The sequence below is a fragment of the Tupaia chinensis genome, unplaced genomic scaffold, assembly GCF_000334495.1.
Source record: "Tupaia chinensis unplaced genomic scaffold, TupChi_1.0 Scaffold000054_1, whole genome shotgun sequence".
Classification (NCBI taxonomy): domain Eukaryota; kingdom Metazoa; phylum Chordata; class Mammalia; order Scandentia; family Tupaiidae; genus Tupaia; species Tupaia belangeri.
The window spans coordinates 8,110,273-8,120,282 of NW_006159512.1; positions in this window are offsets into that span (position 1 = coordinate 8,110,273).

Here is a 10,010-nt window from a genome sequence, read left to right on the forward strand (position 1 = left end):
GGCCGCAGCCGCCCTATAGCAAAAACCCCTCCAAAAAAAAAAAAAAAAAGTGCAAAATCTAATTTGCCACCCCTTTTTCTTATTATCGATAGATATACTATATCATACAATCACAAAACATTGTAAATTGCTGTACTGAGTCCCTGGCTTATAATTTTCACATGAACAGTTTTGTTCCAATTTTTCATAAAATATTTAAAAATCACCTGGTGTTTAGCATTTATATTTCAAACAACTTGCCTATCCTGTTTTTCATAAACTAAATCACCAACATGTTATAAGGTACTGAATACGTGTAGAAACTTTAAACATAGTAACTATTCTGTTTTTCTTCAATTAAATCACCCACATCTCATGAAGTATTGCATATATGTATATACTGACCCACATACACACACACTGACCTGTACACATATATACAGAACAGTGCACGTCTTTGGGAAACCACAATGTATTTTTTTAAAAAAAGAAGGAAATGAAAGCTGGATAGGAAGTAGGTCAAATATTGTTTTTAAATATACATTTCATGCCTCACATATTTTTTAATTTAAAAAAAGATGTCTACCACAGGAGCACAGGTGGTCAGGCATTGCTGTGTGATACAGGAGCCCTCAGGAAGGGCCCTCGGCTCAGTTCCCAGGGCAATCTGAACACAACAGGCATGACTGATGGTGTGCCTGCGATCCAGGCTGACTTGAAGTCTGGAGGGGAGGATTGTAGCATGACAAGGTCTTGCCTGGGGTCCCTGTCTCTCCACCCACTCCAAGAAGTAAACTTTCAAAAATATTTCTAAATAACATTTATACAAGTTACAAATAAAATGGACCCTATTAAACTAAACTATAAGGATTATTTTGGACTATTCTGAACACTATGTAAGTATTCACCAAAAGCATGTTAAAACAGAATTAACCAATTGGTAGTGAGCTAAACATTAAAGAACAGGTAAGATTTAGGAAGATAGAAGAAGAGGGAGTACATTCTAACAAGGAGAATGGTAACCAGACAGAAGGGAAGACGGGCAGGCCTAAGTAGAAGATTCATAGAACCAAGCAGCGAACCAGTAAACGGGTGGGCACCTGGAATTCCTGACCAGGAGCTCTAGGATTTTGTTTCCTAAATTAGGCTGTTTTTTGTTTGTTTGTTTGTTTGTTTGTTTTGAGAGGTTTTTGCTATAGGGCAGTTGCGCTCACCAGAGACAGAGAGACAGAAAGCGAGAATCACTCCCCAGGGGGGATGGCCACGCCACAATCCCTTCTCCTCCATTTTCCTCCTGGGATCTTGGGCACGCACGCACATGCACCCGGTGTGAGTTTAAACCACCAGGTCTGGGACTCAAACCACGGTCAACTACATGGGAGCCCAGTGACATAGCCATTATGCCAACTGCTGGTCCCCTAAATTAGGCTATTTAGACACTTTCTTTTTATATAGAGAAACACTTTGTTTAAATTAAACCCTTTGTGAATCCCAATATATAAAAGTAGTTAGTTTCAGTTGAGGCATGCTAGTTCCCACCGACTAAATCTTCACCTTACCCAAATGGAGAAGATCCAAAGCTCTCCTCACAGTCTGAAAAACACAGGGTCAGAAAAAGGCCTGGAAGTGTGGATACCAAAGTGCTCAAAGCATTTTACCTCTGGGGAGCTAGGTCTGCCCAGCCTGGAGAGGAGTGAAGGAAGGATGTGAATGCCATTTCACTTCTTTAAATCCTGCACATTTTTATATTCTTTGAACCTTTGTTTTCATTGAGCACTTTATATTTTCTTTCTTTCATGAACAAAAGAAACAAAGACAGCACCCCAACAGGGCCTAGATGCCTTGATCCACCCAGAGCCTCGGCCAGCCCCAGATCACCAGCACAGACATGTCCGCAGTACTCAGTGAGGTCTCAGGACACAAACCTGGAACCTTCCCTGTGGGTCAGCCTCACAAAGAATCACATTTTATTGCGGTACCACTATCCAGCCCCCACACTTTCTAACTTTTAATTTAAAAAGTAATAAACAGGAGGACACCATTGCCTTAAGAAAGTATTTTGAGGGGCCAGCTGGTAATGTGGTGGTTAAGGCAGCTGTATCCCACTTAGCCATCTGCATGGTTCAAGTCCCAGACCCAACAGTTTGAAAAACACACCCAGCACATGTGTGCTCAAAATCTCAAGAGTAGAATGGAAGAAAATGGATTGCAACATGACCAAACCCCTAGGGGTGATTTCTCACTTTCGTCCTCTCCCTGGAGAGTACAGGCATTCGATGGCAAAAAACTAAAAATAAAACTAGAGAGATTTTTGCTGCAGGGCATGTGCACTTGCCAGAGAGACAGAGAAACAAAAAGTGAGAAATCACCCCCCAGAGGAGATGGCCACACCACAATCCCTTCTCCATTCTCCTCCTGGGATCTTGGGCACACGTGCAAAATCATGCCAGCCGCATGATTTTGAAGCCACTGGGTCCAGGACTCAAACCACGGTCAGTCATGGGGAGTCCAGCAATGTAACCTCTATGCCATCTGCTGGCTCCCCCCAACCCCCCAAAAAAGTATTTTGAATGGTTAAATTCTTTCAAATTGATTGCCACTTTTTTTTCCCCCTTGGCTCAAGGGCCAAAAAATGCACTTGCACTTGCCGGAGAGAAAATTAGATAAAGAAAGGAGAAAGCACTCGCCCATGAGGAATGGTCACACTGAAGTCTCTTCTCCATCTCTCCCTCCTTTTGGGATTTTGGGCACACTTGGACACACGTCCGGCTCTCAGGTTGCTGTGTCCAGGGATCAAACCACGCAGCTGGCTGTGTGAGATCCAGCTGCCTTAGCCACCAGGCCAGGGACCCAGCCTGACTGCCACATTTTAATGAATCATTTCCCAAAAGCAGGATATTTTCTTGACTAAATTACATTGCAATGCAAATGAACATGTTTGTGCATAATACTTTCCCATATTTAGAATTATTTCCTTAGGATAAATTTACACAAGTTAACAGTTTCAATTTAGCTCTATGATACACTGCTTAAGATAGTACTCTGTGGAATATACAAATATAAAAGGGAATGAGTGTTTTTTAAAAGCCATCCTATATTTTTAGAAATATATAAATATATTTGCTAATATATAAGTATATTATCAAATTTTGATTCCAGCATTCTAGCATAAGAAACATAAAAACTGGGACCAGCAGTTGGCTTAATGGCTATGTCATTGGACTCCCATGCAGTCGACCTTGGTTCAAGTCCCAGAACCCGTGGCTTAAACTCACACAGGGCGCGTGTGCATGCGCGCCCAAGATGCTGACAGGAGAATGGAAGAGAAGGGATTGCGGTGTGACCATCCTCTCTGGGGTGGGGTGGGGGGGATGATTTCTCACTTTCTGTCTCTTTGTCTCTCTGTCTTTCTGACGAGCACACACACCCTGTAGCAAAAACCTCTCCAAAAAAAAAAAAAAGAAAAAGAAATAGAAATAGGAAAACCAAACTAAACAGGAAAAATTCGCATCTCAAAAATATATTGATACTAAGAGAAATTTGAATCAGAACTGAAATCTTTCTACCTTTCTCATTTTTTTTCATAACTTCTCTTGCCATTTATCAGAACCGTGAACTGAAAGAATTTTTTCCTTCATGACTGGGCTTCACAATTTAACTCTGTGAGGTCATAGAACTGTGACGATACACTCATTCTTGGGTAACAAACTGACATCATTAAATTCTGACTTCTAAGATCTCTGGGGTATTCAGATGTTCTACGTTCACTTCTTCTAAAAGCAAAATGCATTTTCTGTTGACTTTTCATGAAGCTCTGCTGATCAATTTTTTCTTTTGCTACAGGGTGCATGTGCTTGCCAGAGAGAAGGAAAGTGAGAAATCACCCCCCAGGGGGGAAGGCCATGCCACAACCCCTTCCCCTCCATTCTCCTCTCGAGATTTTGGGCACATACACACACACTCGGCATGAGTTTCAAGCCAATGGGTCCAGGACTTGAACCACAGTTAGCCACGTGGAATCCAGTGCCTTAACCATGTCACCTGCTAGCCCCTCCAGCCATCTTTCTAAAAGTGCCTTTTTGTGGGTGCTGAGAATATGCCTGAACATTCAAACAGAAGTGGTTGCTGGGGTGTCCGTTCCTGTGAAAAATCTGTGCCATTGCCCTGTATTCCTCAGGAGGAAAAACACCAAAACCACAAAGTGCATTAGTCTGCTTATTATCTCTACTACCATTTTAGTATAAAATAGGAGTATTTTTTTGTTAAATTTTAAGTTAGTGAATGTGGTTCTACCACTAACGTGACAGTAACTGAGAAAAAAAAATTCTAACAAAAGCTTTTTCTTTGTTCCAAAGAAAAGGCATAGAAGCAGCAAAGCCATGTCTGTAACTATGTAACATTTCTAATCTCTAGCAGTGAGATTTGCTTAGTCCTTACTGTGTACCAGGAACTGTGACGGTGCCAAAGAGTTGATGTGAGAAGACAGAAACAGGTCTGTTCTCAGAGACCTTTCGTTTCGATGCAAAGGTACTTCGGCCAACAAGGAATCCTGAAATGGGAGGTTCCAATAACAAAAACAATGGAAAGATTCTTGAGAACAAATACATTGGAACCAGATTTTGGAATATCTGTAACACTGGGCCAAGGAATTTAAAGCTTATAATTAAGTTCAGAAAAACTAGGAACCCACAGGGATCTACGGACATTACAATCTTATTGGGCTGATGAAAACTTTTAAATGGCTTCTCATCTCCTCTAAGATATTTCCAAATTCTTTAATAGGGTTAACCAACTCCTGCATAAACACTCCCACTTATCCCTAAAATCTAGTGAGTACCTATGTGTAACACTCTCTTATTTTACTTTTTTTTTTCTTAAACATGTTAGTCAAGACTGACTCCTTGGCCTGGTGGTTAAGGTAGCCAAATCCCATGTGGTCAACATGCAGTTTGAGTCCTGGAATCCTGAGAAACACACCAGGAGTGCGTGTGTGTACCTAGAATTCCAAAAGGAGAACAAGATGGAAGAGAAGGAACTGTGGATGACCATAACCCATAGTGGTGCTTTCTCCTCTCCCTGTCTTTTATGTTTTCTTGTTTGTTTGTTTTTTTTTTAAGAGATTTTTTCTTTCTTTTTTTTTTTTCTTTTTTTTGCCATAGGAAGTATGCACATGCGAAAGAGACAGAGACAGAGAAAGTGAGAAATCACCCCCCTGGAAGGATGGCCATGCTGCAATCCCTTCTCCTCTACTCTCCTCCTGGGATTTTGAGCATGCATACACAAGTGCCTGGTGTGAGTTTTAAGCCACTGGGTCCGGGACTCGAACCATGGTGGGCTATGCGGGAGTCCTGCACCTTAACCACCATGCCACTTGCCGGCCCCTCTCCTCTCCCTCTCTCTCTCTGTCTCTTTGAGGAATGTACACAAACCTCTGAGGGGAAAAATAAAAGCTGGTCACCATCCACTAAATTGACTTCCCATTCTACTAGTATGCACCTTCAGTTTAAAAAACACCACGGTAGTGTATCACCTTCTCACTTCTTAGTCTAAGTGTTTGTTTGGGGGAGTTCATTGTATTTATTTCTTCCATGAGAAAAGGAGACAGAAAGAGAATGAGACAGCACCCCGACAGGGTATTCATGCCACCATCTGCCCCCAGCCTTAGGGGCCATGCTCACAGGCACACAGCTGCACACACCTGGCGCACACAGGGATGTGAGCCAAGGACCACTGCATGTGGCCTCCGTGCCAGGGAGCACTGCACCACTGACTCCCCCAGAGCCTAGCCCAGTGCCTGTTACACATTAGACACTAAATATTTGTGGTGTAGAATGAATAGGAAGTGTACTCAAATAACCTAAATATTTAACTATACAATGAAATGATGACCCACTTACAAGTTTCTAAGAGGTTTAATTATTTCCAAAAAATATACCACTTGTTCATTTTTTAAAAAAGTTTACCCATTTATCTCTTCCAGAGGGACCGTGCGATCCAGCAGGGTCTCCACACTACAACCCATCCACAGTCCTAGCTGCCCTGGATCATAGACACATGTGGACAGGTGAATAGAATACCTAGGGAGGTCCTAGGAGTCAACCCAGGACCATCCCCCTGGGGGTCCAATTGCATTATCATCTCACCACAATCTGGTCCTATTAGTTTGTTTTATAGATGGTGCTTAAGCTCTGGGGCTAGCCTACAAAACACTGTTACCCACAGTACACTTAGCTGATGGGATGAGGCTGCCACTTTTCCTCTGTGCAATGACAACAGAACTCTCACTCCTCTAAGAAGGAGAAAACGGGACTAAATACTTCTCTTCCCCTCCACCCCATTACGGGTTCCTCCTACAGGAAAGTGGCTTATCTAATTGCTAAGACAGGGATAAAGGTCACAGTTCCAGATAGGCTCCACCCTGGCTCTCATTGGCTCCCTTGGACAGGCATGCCCTCAAGAGAGAAAGTTTTTCTTTTCATTCCAGCTCCAAGGAGGTACACGCCTTTGGACAGGACTTTCCCCTTTTGCATCTGCAGGGATACCTGTGGTATTTTTTTGGTTTTTTGTATTTTTGTTTTTTTGTTTTTTGCTATAGGGCACATACACTTGCCACGGAGAGACAGAGAGAAGGAAAGTGAGAAATCACCCCCCTATGGGGAATGGCCGCACAGCAACCCCTTCTTTACCATCTTCTCTCAGGATCTTGGGGATGCATGAGCACATGCCTGGTGTGCTTTTCAAGCAACCACATCTAGGACTCTAACCACAGTCAGCCATATGGGATCCAGGGCCTTAACCTCCACATCACCTGCTGGCCCCCAACACTGATTTTTTTTTTCTTTTTTCTTTTTTTTTTTTTTTTTAATCATAGGGAGTGTGCACTCCCTGGAGTGGGACAGAGAAACAGAGAGAGGGAAAGAAAGAATTCACCCACTGGGGGTGGGGGGTGGCCACGTTGTAATCCCTTCTACTCCATTCTCTTCCTGGGATTTTGAACACACATGCACACATACCCAGCATGATTTTCAAGCCACCAGGTCTGGACCTCAAACCAGGGTCCACTATGTGAAAGTGCAGTGCCCCAACCACCACGCCACCTACTGGTCCAACTGTTTTGTTTTGTTCATTGCCAGAGGGAACATGAGAGAGAAAACCCTCCAATGGTGCGTAGTCACATCACGATTCTTTTCCCTCTTTTTCTCCATCCTGTCAGGGCTTGGGGCACATATACTCAACATGTTTTTCAAGCCACTGGGGTATAATTTGAACCATGGTGAGCCATTTGGGATCCAGCCCCCAATGATAGTGACAGTACTTAACCAGTGCACTGTGGGGCCAGCCAGAGACCTGAAGTTTCATAGGTGCTATAGTTTCACCTAGGTTGAAGAAACCAGTAAGAAAAAAATAGAGTGGGCCAGCAGGTGGTATGGTGGTTAAGGTGCTAGACAACCATGGCCAACCATGTTTGAGTCTCAGACTTGGCGGCTAGCTTTCTCATTTTCCCTATTTCTCTGTCTCTCTCTGGTGAATTAAATAATAATAAATAAAATTAAGCAACTTTTTAAAAAAAAAGAAAAGATGAAACAGAGTAAGCATGGGCCTAAGCTGAGCTACTCAATTCAGTTTTACCAGAAATGAAAACTGAACTATTATTTTAATAGTATTTTAATCCTCATCTGGCTTCTTGGATGAGATCTCAATTGAACTAAAATCTGGCGGCAGAAAGGATATAATTAGCACACTGAAAAGCTTCAACATGAACAGTAGTAATCCCTGTCTGATTTCTGGGTCCTAGAACAGTCCGTGTGAGGGCCAAGTAAAGTAAAAAGGGAGAGGAATTGAATGAAGGAGAAGGTTTCTTCCACTTTTTTTATTTAGATGTTTTTCTTGGGCAACACATTCAAATTGACTGTGTTGAATCTGTCTTTATATCCTACAACCATGCCTTCCAAATTGTTTCTCATTCTTGCTTTGCTTTTCTCACCTTGTAGACCTCTAATACGCAGAGATCTCTATTTTTGATACGCACTTTTAGAAATAGGGCAAGTTCTAACTACACCTCCAATCTGTTTCATGATCCTATAATATGTATTTCATCTCCTTACATCAAAATTCCCATTTCTTCAGTGTAGCTGACCAGAGAAAAAGCAATCTGATTAAATCCATGCACATTAAAAGTAGAATAACTGACAATTCTGGGCATATAAACACATGTACACACACACACTCCATATTTGTTATTGCTTTTATCTTTAAGCTAAATAAATCTAACTGCAGTAACTTCAGAGAGAAGATGAGGGATCCCTGGAAGTCTGCCATCAAGGAGGCAAGTCAGCTTTGACCATCATTTCCCAGGGATCATGTCCTCAAAGTTGTTCCCCACTGTGGGACCAGCAGTTAGTGTAATGGCTATGTCACTTGACTTCCATGTAGTCCACTGCAGTTCGTATCCCAAACCGGGCGGCTTAAACTCAAGCCGGGTGCGTGTGCATGCATGCCCAAGATCCCCAGAGGTGAATGGAGGAGAACGGATTGTGGCGTGGCCATCCCCCCTGGGGGGTGATTTCTCGCTTTCTGTCTCTCTGTCTCTGTCTTTCTGGTGAGCGCACGTGCCCTACAGCAAAAAAAAAAAAATATCTCCAGAAAAGAAAAAAATAATAATAAAGCTGTTCCCCATTGTCACTGCCTCCTACTTTCAGTCCTTTTCATTAAGTGGCACCTAAAAGTCCAAGGAGTAGAGAGGGACAACTTGGGAGAGCATCTGAAGCTCCAGGATAGCACCGAGTAAGTCAGTACTCACCAACATTAGCTGGGATTCGTCATATTTTCAGTATGTTTGATAATAATTTCATCAGCTAAACCAGAGCAAAAACACACACAGTTATATATTGAAATTATCAGCTTCATTCTTCAAATAAAGATGGAGAGACATAAAAGGGTTCACTGTTTCCCCTGCTTCATAATTTATAGGTTGAAGGGCAGCCTTAGGCTGTTCTTCACACACTTTTCATCAGTTGATTATCTACTCTTTCCATGTGGAAAACCTCCCTTTCATTTTCTACGACGTTTCTGAAATTTGGTAGTGTACTTTTCTTTCTTTCTTTCTTTCTTTTGCTATAGGGCACATGCACTCACCAGAGAGACAGAGACAGAGAGACAGAAAGCGAGAAATCACCCCCCAGGGGGGATGGCCATGCTGCAATCCCTTCTCCATTCTCCTCTCAGGATCTTGGGCACGCACGCACACATGCCTGGCTTAAGTTTAAGCCACCAGATCTGGGACTCAAACCATGGTCAACTACATGGGAGTCCAGCGACATAGCCATTATGCCAATTGCTGTTCCAGAAGTGTACTTTTCAACAGTGACAAAGTTTTTACGCTTGACCAAACTTTGTTGAGACTCCTAAGGCTTTCCCTAGCTCCATCTCTGTACTTCCTCATACAAACCAGTTTTAGCAAAGACTCCCCTCCCCATTTTGCTAGCTGATCAGGTTCCTCATCCTCTGCTGTCTCCCAGGCAATGTCTGATCACCTGGCCTGTCTTCAGCAAGAATCCTGTCAGGTTGGTTTAGTCAGAATCCCTCTTACCCCAGGTGTTTCCTCCAAAGGCTTTTCTATCCTGTGACCTGCACCTTACTCCTGGCCTATAAATTCCCACTTGCCCGCCCATGCTGTATTCAGAGTTGAGACTAGTCTCTCCCTGTCACTGAAAGATCCCACTGATGTGGTGCCTCCCCAGACACATGGCCCTGATTAGTCTGCCTTACTGCTGTGGTTAGTGTCCTCCAAAACTCAGAGAGTTGGTCCCGAAGAACGAGAAACTTAGTATCTTCACAGTGTTGAAAGGAAGGCCTCCAGCAGTGATTAAGTGATTTGGGTAGGGACCCTCTGACTGACTCCTGGTAGGTTTATAAAGAAAGGGAGTTGAATTTTTCTTTTTAAAGAGGTTTTGCTATAGGGCACGTGCACTCGCCAGAAAGACAGAGAGAGACAGAGAGACAGAAAGCAAGAAATCACCCTCCATGGGGGA